General features: G+C 58.4%; 1 protein-coding gene across 7 annotated transcripts in view; it reads left to right on the top strand.

The window, feature by feature from the left end:
• The first annotated feature begins 1,080 nt into the window (after positions 1 to 1,080).
• LOC147015630 (helicase POLQ-like) overlaps positions 1,081 to 11,552 on the top strand; it is a 46,603-nt gene continuing 36,131 nt past the window's right edge. For 5 of the 7 annotated variants that reach the window (XR_015050388.1, XM_085850568.1, XM_085850567.1 and 2 more), the window contains exon 1: positions 1,081 to 1,235. The gene's annotated coding sequence lies outside the window, so the exon portion shown is untranslated. Of the gene's footprint in view, positions 1,236 to 8,122; positions 8,640 to 11,076; positions 11,095 to 11,552 lie in introns of those variants that run through there. The other 2 variants (XM_085850565.1, XM_085850566.1) reach the window with 2 other exon arrangements.

Below are 11,552 nucleotides of genomic sequence, written 5' to 3'. Positions count from 1 at the left end.
TTCACTCTTGTCCCCAAATTTCAGCTTCCAAACTCAAAGGATGGCTGAGATATCACCCGGACAAACGGACAAGAAAAAGACTTGTAGAAAACAATATTTGCAAGATCCCCCCACCCCCCCCCCTCGACAAAGGTTGCCATGGATATATCAAATTGTCCATTTCATTATGATTAAAATTGACAGTCTCAATCAAAGCTCAGGTCAATCGGATGAAAATTGAATATTTTCAGATTGAAATTGATTTCAGAAGTTTGACCCCAAAAATAGTTGGTTTCACAATTCAGTGATGCACCGTGCAAATCCTGTTCAAATTTCCAGTAAATCGGAGGGAAAAATGATGATTTTCAAAATTCGAACTCAAGATGACCTTTTGACCTCAACAGGCTTCTCGATTGATATGACCTCGACAACTTTGGGAAGTTTTTGGAAGATCGGTTTAGAATATTGTGACCTGGAGGTGACACAAAGAAAAACAAAATCGAGTAATAATCAATATACGTGAAAAAAAATCTTCGATTTTGCGAGTCATGAACAAACGGAGTAAACGCTGAGTGCTCCCTTCGGCACCTGGCGATGACGTCATGCATCACCTGGACACGGAACTGGGAAGTACAGCTGGAACGTCCTGGATTTTCAATCCCCCAAAAAACCGTTTGGAGCAGGGGGTGAGGTGAGGGGTTTAAGGATGGAGACATCTGGCCTGGTGGGGTGCCTGACGTCACGTGGTCACGAAGTCGCCGTACGTCACGTGGTCGTGCGTTTGACGCAAGTCGAAGTGGTGCCACGGATATTCGTCTTGATTCGTCAGAATGGAGCCACGTGATTTTATAAAATGGGGTGCGGGAAGGATCTTGAACCTTCGACATTTCAATCGAGTCGGCTTTATTATTCCACGACATAAAGAGTACGGAAATTCGGATATGTGAAAAAAAAACATTGGAAAATACACAGAAAACGTTTTTACTCATCTTATGAAAGCAATTTTGCTTCAGAAATCTCTGAATATTGACGTAGTGGCATATCTTGTACCGAGTAGATCTGAGAGAATGAATTACCTGAGGAAGAAGAATCCAGCTATTTCATTGGCTGCTTCGTAACCGACGTCAAAGGTTCGGGCCAATGAGAATATTCCTCTTGTCTTTTCGAAGATGGTTTAAGGTTTACTTCAGATGCTCCATGTCCTCCATCGTTCATCGTGTGTTTCCTGACCCGAGGAACCGCTGTCATTGTGAATCGTGAGTTTCAATGTGATGACGCCGTCGCCATGAGTGTTTTGTTCAATTCCACCATTCCTTTCTTGTTTCGTTCCCGACGCCTTCATTTCACCGGACCAACGTCCCAGTGGGAAACACTGTTTGAGAGAGCCAGTTTCAGAACGTTTCACATGGTGCTTCACAATTTTATCAAATCCACTTTTCAATTACAACAAAACAACGAAGAATCGTTTGCATTGAATCTGTAAAATATTATGTTCATTCGCGAGTCTGGATCCGACGTAAACGGTCAACGAAATACAAACGTTACAAAGGGGTTAAAATGAACTTTAACATTGGGGGCCATGAGTGAGTGACATCGTCATCAAGTCCACGTGTGCGATTCGGCCAATATCTGTTCATACGTACCCCCCCATCTGTCCCGCACGTACCCCCCATTTGTCCCGCGCGTACCCCCCATTTGTCCCACACGTACCCCCCATTTGTCCCACACGTACCCCCCATTTGTCCCACACGTACCCCCCCTCTGTCCCACACGTACCCCCTCTGTCCCACACGTACCCCCCATTTGTCCCACACGTACCCCCCTCTGGCCCATGCGTGCCCCCTGCCCCATGTGCCCCCTGTTTCACACGTGACCCTCTGCCCCACCCTCGTGAGCCCCCCTCTGCCCCACCCTCATAAGCCCCCTCTGCCCCACCTTTGTGAGCCCCCCACCCCACGCATACCCCATGCATACCCCACCCCACGTGCACCCCCACCCACCCCATGCGCTCCCCTCACCCCACGCGCACCCCACCCCCACCCCATGCGTACCCTCACCCCTACCCCACGCGTACCCCTACCCCTACCCCACGCGTACCCCCACCCCTACCCCACGTGCACCCCCACCCACCCCACGTGCGCTCCCACCCACCCTACGCGCACCCCCACCCCACGCATACCCCCACCCCACGCGTACCTCCACGCGTACCCCCAACCCCACGTGTACCCCCAACCCCACGCGTACCCCCAACCCCACGCGTACCCCCCACCCACCCCACGCATACCACCACCCACCCCACGCGTACCACCACCCACCTACCCACCCCACGTGCACCTACCCACCCCACGTGCACCAACACCCACCCCACGCTACCACCACCCACCCCACGCTACCACCAACACCCACCCCACGCGTACCACCACCCACCCTACCCACCCCACGTGCACCCACCTACCCCACGTGTACACCCACCCCACGCGCTCCCCCAACCCATGCGCTCCCACCCACCCCATGCATACCCCCACCCCACGGGCACCCCACCCCACGCGTACCCCCCAACCCCACGCATACCCCCCACCCCACGCGTACCCCCCAACCCCACGCATGCCCCCACCCCAAGCGCACCCCCCACCCCCCCCCCCCCCCGCGCGCGTACCACCCACCCCACGCGTACCCCCCCACCCACCCCGTGCGTACCACCCACCCCACGCATACCCCCACACATACCCCCCAACCCCACGCGTACCCCCCACCCCACGCCTACCCCCCACCCCACACGCTCCCCCCCACTATGCGCTCCCACCCCACCCCATGCGTGCCCCCACCCCACCCCACCCCACGCGTACCCCCAAACCCCACGCGCCCCACCCCACGCGTGCCCCCCCCCCCCAACCCCACGCGTACCCCCCAACCCCACGCGTGCCCCCCCAACCCCACGCACACCCCCACCCACCCATGTGCTCCCACCCACCCCATGCGTACCCCCACCCCACGGGCACCCCACCCCACGCGTGCCCCACCCCACGCGTACCCCCCACCCCACACGTACCCCCCACCCACCCCACACGTGCCCCACCCCACGTGCCCACCCACCCCACGCTTACCCCCACCCACCCACCCCGCACCCCCCACCCCGCACATACCCCACCCCGTGCGTACCCACCCACCCACCCCGCACGTACCCCCACCACCCACCCACCCGCATGTCACTCACCCACCCCACCCCACCCGCGTGTACCCCCCACCCACCCCACGTGTACCCACCCCACACCCACGCGTGTACTCCCCCACCCACCCCACGTGCGCTCCCACCCACCCCACGCGCGCACCCCCACCCACCCCGCGTGTACCCCCCCACCCACCCGCGTGTACCCCCCCCACCCACCCGCGTGTACCCCCCACCCACCCCGCGTGTACCCCCACCCACCCCGCGTGTACCCCCACCCACCCCCGTGTACCCCCCCCACCCACCCCGCGTGTACCCCCCACCCACCCCGCGTGTACCCCCCACCCACCCCGCGTGTGCCCCCACCCACCCCGCATGTACCCACCCACCCCGCGTGTACCCCCCCCACCCACCCCCCGCGTGTGCCCCCACCCACCCCGCGTGTACCCCCCCCCACCCACCCTACGTGTACCCCCCCCACCCACCCCGCGTGTACCCACCCCCACCCCCCCGCGTGTGTGTACCCCCCCCCGCGTGTACCCCCCCACCCACCCCGCGTGTACCCCCCACCCACCCACCCCGCGTGTACCCCCACCCACCCCGCGTGTACCCCCCCCCACCCACCCCGCGTGTACCCCCCACCCACCCTACGTGTACCCCCTCCCCCACCCACCCGCGTGTACCCACCGCGTGTACCCCCCCGCGTGTACCCCCCCTTCCCGCGTGTACCCCCCCCGCGTGTACCCCCCCCCCACCCCCCGCGTGTACCCCGCGTGTACCCCCCCCCCCCCACCCACCCCCGCACGTGCCCCACCCCCCCGCACGACCCCACCCCCGCACGTAGCCCACCCCCCCACGCATACCCCACCCCACGCGCGTGCACCTACCCACCCCACGTGCACCCACCCACCCCACGCGCACCACCACCCACCCCACGCGTGCCACCACCCACCCCACGCGTACCCCACCACCCACCTACCCACCCCACGTGCACCCACCTACCCCACGTGTACACCCACCCCACGCGCTCCCCCCCACCCAACCCATGCGCTCCCCCCACCCACCCCATGCATACCCCCACCCCACGGGCACCCCACCCCACGCGTACCCCCCAACCCCACGCATACCCCCCACCCCAAGCATACCCCCCCCCCCCCCCCCCCGCGCGCGTACCACCCACCCCACGCGTACCCCCCCACCCACCCCGTGCGTACCACCCACCCCACGCATACCCCCACACATACCCCCCAACCCCACGCGTACCCCCCACCCCACGCCTACCCCCCACCCCACGCGCTCCCCCCAACCTATGCGCTCCCAACCCCACGCGTACCCCCCACCCCACGCGTACCCCCCACCCCACACGCTCCCCCCAGCCTATGCGCTCCCACCCCACCCCATGCGTACCCCCACCCCACCCCACGCGTACCCCCAAACCCCACGCGTACCCCCAACCCCACGCGTACCCCCCCAACCCCACGCGTACCCCCCAACCCCACGCGTACCCCCCAACCCCACGCACACCCCCACCCACCCATGTGCTCCCACCCACCCCATGCGTACCCCCACCCCACGGGCACCCCACCCCACGCGTACCCCCACCCCACGCGTACCCCCCACCCCACACGTACCCCCCACCCACCCCACACGTACCCACCCCACGCGTACCCACCCACCCCACGCTACCCCCACCCACCCACCCCGCACCCCCCACCCCGCACATACCCCACCCCGTGCGTACCCACCCACCCACCCCGCACGTACCCCCACTCACCCACCCCGCATGTACCCCCTCACTCACCCACCCCACTCATAACCCACCTCGCGTGTACCCCACTCACCCCACGTGTACCCCCCACTCACCCCACGTGTACCCCCCACCCACCCCGCGCGTGCCCCCTCACCCACCACGCGCGTGCCCCCCACCCACCCCGCGCGTGCCCCCCCACCCACCCCGCGCGTACCCCCCACCCACCCCGCGCGTACTCCCCCACCCACCCCGCGTGTACCCCCCCCACCCACCCCGCGTGTACACCCCCACCCCCACCCACCCCGCGTGTACCCCCCAACCCCCACCCACCCCGCGTGTACCCCCACCCACCCCGCGTGTACCCCCCCCACCCCGCGTGTACCCCCCACCCACCCCGCGTGTACCCCCTCCACCCACCCCGCATGTACCCCCCCACCCCGCGTGTACCCCCCACCCACCCCGCGTGTACCCCCCCACCCACCCCGCGTGTACCCCCCACCCACCCCGCGTGTACCCCCCCACCCACCCCGCGTGTACCCCCCACCCACCCCGCGTGTACCCCCCACCCACCCCGCGTGTACCCCCACCCACCCCGCGTGTACCCCCCACCCACCCCGCGTGTACCCCCCACCCACCCCGCGTGTACCCCCCACCCACCCCGCGTGTACCCCCCACCCACCCCGCGTGTACCCCCCACCCACCCCGCGTGTACCCCCCACCCACCCCGCGTGTACCCCCACCCACCCCGCGTGTACCCCCCACCCACCCCGCGTGTACCCCCCACCCACCCCGCGTGTACCCCCCACCCACCCCGCGTGTACCCCCCACCCACCCCGCTTGTACCCCCCCCCCACCCCCCGCGTGTACCCCCCACCCACCCCGCGTGTACCCCCCCCACCCACCCCGCGTGTACCCCCCCACCCACCCCGCGTGTACCCCCCACCCACCCACCCCGCGTGTACCCCCCACCCACCCCGCGTGTACCCCCCCCACCCACCCTGCGTGTACCCCCCACCCACCCCGCGTGTACCCCCCACCCACCCCGCATGTACCCCCCCACCCACCCCGCGTGTACCCCCACCCACCCCGCGTGTACAGCGTGTACCCCCCCACCCACCCCGCCTTTACCCCCCCCCCACCCACCCCGCGTGTACCCCCCCACCCACCCTACGTGTACCCCCCACCCACCCTACGTGTACCCCTCCCCCCACCCACCCCGCGTGTACCCCCCCCCCCGCGTGTACCCCCCCCGCGTGTACCCCCCCCCGCGTGTGTACCCCCACCCACCCCGCGTGTACCCCCCCCCCACCCACCCCGCGTGTACCCCCCACCCACCCCGCGTGTACCCCCCACCCACCCCGCGTGTACCCCCCACCCACCCCGCGTGTACCCCCCACCCACCCCACGTGTACCCCTCCCCACCCACCCCGCGTGTACCCACCCCGCGTGTACCACCCCTTCCCGCGTGTACCCCCCCTTCCGCGTGTACCCCCCCCCCCCGCGTGTACCCCCCCGCGTGTACCCCCCCCCCCGCACGTACCCCCACCCCCCCCCGCACGTACCCCCCGCGCGTGCCCCCACCCCCACGCGTACCCCCACCCCCCCCCCGCGCGTACCCCCACCCCCCCCCGCGCGTACCCCCCCCCCCCCCCGCGCGTACCCCCCGCGCGTGCCCCTCCCCTCCCCCCGCGCGTACCCCTCCCCTCCCCCCGCGCGTACCCCTCCCCCCCCACGTGTACCCCCTCCCCCCGCGTGTACCCCCACCCCGCACGTACCCCCCCCCCCTCCAGCACACACACACACCCTTCGTGTCTGCACCTCCTATGCCCAGCTCACACGCGAGCATCTACCCCTTCTGTCCCCACAATATTGTATAAAGACGTTCACACATCGTGGAGGAACTCTGGAAAGGGTTTGAAACAGCAAAGTGCCTTCCTTGTGTTGGCCTTCTTGGGTTGCTTTATGCAGCTTCTTCTGCAAGAGGAGTGTGGGAGGTGTTAATTATTTATATAATCCGAGCCACCTGGGTTTAGTTGATTTGGTGAGAGCTGATTGGCTATTCCCTCCATTCACAGGTTTGAGATTCGGGTGGGTGTTACTACATACATATATATATATATATCTTCTTCTTCTTCTTTCGGCTGCTCCCGTTAGGGGTCGCCACAGCGGATCATCCGTATGATCCGCATAGTGATTTGGCACATGTTTTACACCGGATGCCCTTCCTGACACAACCCTGGTCGCCTCTTACGACACAGTGATATGGTACACCTATTTAAACCGGGGTATACACCAGCCCAGTATACTGGTACTCACTTCGACGACCTCGGAAGGATGACAGGCTGAGTCAACCCCCTGGTGTATTAATTCAGTGGCCCAACGGGGCTTGAACTCAGGACCTTTTGGATCCCAAGCCGTTGCCCTAACCACTGCGCCAACACCAGGCTATATATATATATATATATATAGTCTCGTGGGTTATGCACATTGTGTAAGCATACGAACTATGCTTCCCCATTGCTTCGGGTCACTCACCTGCATTTAATTTTTCATTTATTTATTTTCATTTATTTAGATTTTCATTTACGGATGCATTCTGGCGGTTTTGTGATTTATTTTATTTTTTTCCTGGTTATCTGCTTCGATGTCCATCGACACGCAAAATTTCCGTGCTTCCCCATTGCCTTGGGTCACTCACCTGCATTTAATTTTTCATTTATTTATTTTACATTTATGGACACTTTCCAATGGTTGTACTTGTTTGTTTGTTTTCCTCCATGTGCCAGCCTCGATGTCTGTCAGCATTCAAAATTTCAGCTTTCTACATCACCCAGAAGGTTCTGAGCTTGATCAGTGAGTGAGTGAGAGTCTATCAGTCGGTCAGTAGTTAGAAAGAGCTTTCATATATATATATATATATATATATATATATATATATATATATATATATATATATATATATATATATATATATATATATATATATATATATATATATATATATATATACATACATACAGATCTGGAAACCATTTGCATTCAACATACAGGTCCCAAAAGTCAGTTATCCCGTTAAGTACATGTGTAGTCAGGTCCCTTTCCTTTCTGTCTAGTGGGAGAATCAATGGTGTGCGTTGCGACGTCTATTAGTTAGGTTAATAAATCGCTTTCTTTTATTTTTACATCCCCCATTGCGATCCACGGTACCATCACGCTTGCACCCTCAGTTCGCGGACCACAGCGCACCTTTGCCTGAGACGGATTCCCGAGGATGTTCGAGGCAGCTTCACCACCCTCCACCTTCCACAAACGTTCCACATGCAATCGTGGCTTCACCACCATCCACCTTCCTTAAACGCGTGTGGAGGGGATGGGCAGCTTTGCCCTCTCATGGCCAAAATCCCGCCCAGAAAGGCTGTGCCAGTAGGATCTTGGCCAATTAGAGGCGGACAGCGAGGTTTTTTTTTCGCCAAGAGCCCCTCCCTGTAGAGGAAGGAGATGTATCTCCGAGACTCTCGGAGTGAGCAAGAGAGTTTTCACGGTGAGCGGCCCAGTTGGTTCACGGTGGCTGAGAGGAGCGGCCGAGTTTGTTTGCGGTGGCTGTTGAGAGGAGTTCTGTTGACCCCGACTATTCGCCACACGAGCCCCGCCACGAGCCACGAGTCTTGCACGAACTCCCGAACTGTGCCCCGACGACCTTTAGCAGGAGCTGCATTACAGAGACTCCCTTCCTTCAACGACCAGGTAACCACGAACTCTGACCCCCAGCTTGTCTTTCTTTACAGCTGCGAGGGTAAAATAAAGACTGGGGTTTCTTTTCTTTTTGTGTGTGTGTGTCTGTGTGTGGGCCCGTCTTTAAGTAGAACTGTGTAAGTGCTTGAATCCTTGTAAATATTCCTTGCATATCCGCGTTGTCTTGCCTGTGTCTTTTTACTGTTAATAAACCTTTATTAGAAATGTTCCCAGTCCGTTTCTGTCCATTCTTACATTGGTCCAGCATGATCCAGGTCTGAGTTTAAGCGGGGTTTCATCCCCGGTAATCGGTCTATCATAGCCGGGACGTCCTGGGCAGGCTTCGCTCGACTGCAACGAGCTGGAAAGGTAGGTGGAAAAGCGGTAGTCGGTAGTGTGAATTTACCGCTGCCAGTAGAGTAAATCCGGTTTGACCAGGCGTTCCGAGGGCGTGGATCCCCGGTAGACGAGATTGCGTGGATACTTAGGTACTTTGGCTCTCGACAAATATCCCTGTGCCACGCGATCGAGATATTGGTGATCACGGTCGGTTCTGCAACCCGTGGCTCACGGAATTATCCTGAGTGACGGCCTACAATTCCGGGGAGTCTGGTGGAGACGACGTAATTTTCCCCACATAACGGTCGTTCTTGCCACCGACCCCCGGCCCACAACTCAGATTTCTGAGTCTGTCATTCCAGTGGTGGCAGGTAATCAACCGAGTTAATGATGTCAAATATCTTGGTGATGACAAGGTCCAACACGTAAAGCTTCTGACCATTTCAATACCTTGTAGGTTCTGTTGCATGTTTGTGTATAAACGTTCCTGCCTAACAACTTGTGTGCTGGGTGCTCTTGTTGAATACTTGAATGCCAACTTTGGATCTCCTACTCTGAGGATGTGTTTGTCACCTCTTGAGACGATGAAGTAACTCGGAATTTGTTCTGCCGCTCGACAGTCTCCGCCTGAGTATGCTGCTATTTGCCTGAACCATAATCTTACACCACACAGCTTCTTGGTAGTCTGAAGTGAGTTGCTGGAGTTCAGCGTTGGTGTAGATTGCAGTTTGTCTTTTAATCTGTGCTGTGTCCGAGTTTGATAGCATATCATACTCGGCAATCACGACTGGTATAGCTAACAGTCCAAACACACTTGCTTTTGGTGCAGCTTATGTTACTATTACAATGTCAGGATCATATTTTCCTGCAAGTAGTTTCAGTTGATGCATTTTATTCGGTAACGAATCCGCATTGGTGTGTCACACCCTCAAATTGTATTTCATTCCAGTGTCCTGAATATTTTCCCTTCCACTGCTACCTAGTCTTTGTGGACTGGAATTCTCCCCAGGTGCTTGGGGACTGGAACCATTTTCCAATGCTTCGTTGCTAAACCCACTTCCTGAAGCTTATGTGCTGCATGAAACACGGTCAGGTGCTCGGAGGCTAGAACTACCTTCTGATGCTTATGGACATGGACCAGCTGCCTCGTCATTTGCTGCTGATAATCCAAGTGAGGAAGACTCATCTGTTCTCACTGGTGCTTCAGGTTTACTGATTTGCTCACCTCTCCCTCTCCTGTCACATTCTTTCTGATGACGAGGTGTCTTCCTCACTTGGATTCTTCCTTGATATACAATCAGGCTTTCTTCTCAATCTCTTCTCCTCTTTTGGATTTCATCGCTAAGCTTTTTCTTCTCATTTCGTTGATTGTGTTAGGTCTTGAGCCACATGTGTCTCTGCCCACTTCTCCGTTCCTCTAAGGTTCTTTGCAGAGTATAGAATGTCTTTCACCTTTCTTCCATTGGTCGGCTGAACCAATAATACATGTGGCTTTACCTGTCTGTTCTGGTTTATAGGTCACCCAGCCTCAATACCCTGTCGACTGACACACCCGTTATTCCATGTCCATCCGTGATGATCTTCTAGTTGTCTGCCACTACTTCTTGAAGCTTTGGACTGCACAACATTATACAGCACTAGATTGTTCTTATGCCTCTCACGGTCCATAACTTCCTCCAAGTCAGAATGCTGACCACAGCCGGCTGCGTCCTGGTGTCAGCCAACCAGCTACTTGTCTCGTTTCACGGGCGCCACTGTTTTTGATGGCTCTTACAGAGACGTTTCAGAACGGGCTGACCTTGATGAACCCTCTCAGTACCCACACTCTCCACAGGGGCATCCTCAAACTCTCCTCGCAAAGGCAATGTCACGGGATCACAATACGGCATTTGAATGTCTGAAGGATCACAATACAGCTGCTCGTCAGCATGCCGCCCAGGATACTGTATCGTATGGCTAACTTTCATTGTGTGCCCTGACATCATCAACATAGCAAGGTCCATGCTTCATCACTTGCATCAATTTTCATCACCAGCCTCGTTGGTGAAAGACCACCAGCCTCTTCGTGAAACACCTCTGATTCTGCCTCACTACCATCCTAACTCTCATCTTCTTCACTCGAACTGAGGTACGTGGTTCTGTCACTGTCCATTCTGCTGAAAAACGTTTGACTCATTTTGTCTATACCCATTGTTTTCTCTATCATATCCCCTTGCAATTGCCTCTTTTCTCATGTAAAAAGTCCTGTCTCATTCAGTCGCTCATAGTTGAGTGTAGCTCGGCCCGGAATTAATCTCATCACCCAATGCTGCACCCTCTCTTCTTCTTCTCCTCCTCATCCCTGTATAAGTGGTCAGGTCTCATGGCACCAAGCTTCTTCCCTGCCTTGATCATGATACTCCTGCATTTCCCTCTGTCCTCAACCAACTCTGTCTACTCTCCAACCACCCCTACCTTACAGATATTCCTCCTCACACAATCCTCCCATCTCAATCATGGTCTATCTCTTTCCCTCCTACCTTGCTCCCTCAACTTATCCACTCTCTTATCCATTCTCTCGTCCCCCATCCGCATCAAGTGTCCAGC

This window comes from Eptatretus burgeri, chromosome 12 (genome assembly GCF_056783735.1).
Source record: "Eptatretus burgeri isolate ZD-2024b chromosome 12, Ebu_testis_v1, whole genome shotgun sequence".
In the NCBI taxonomy this organism is placed as follows: Eukaryota; Metazoa; Chordata; class Myxini; order Myxiniformes; family Myxinidae; genus Eptatretus; species Eptatretus burgeri.
This window is presented reverse-complemented; position numbering and strand designations above follow the sequence as displayed.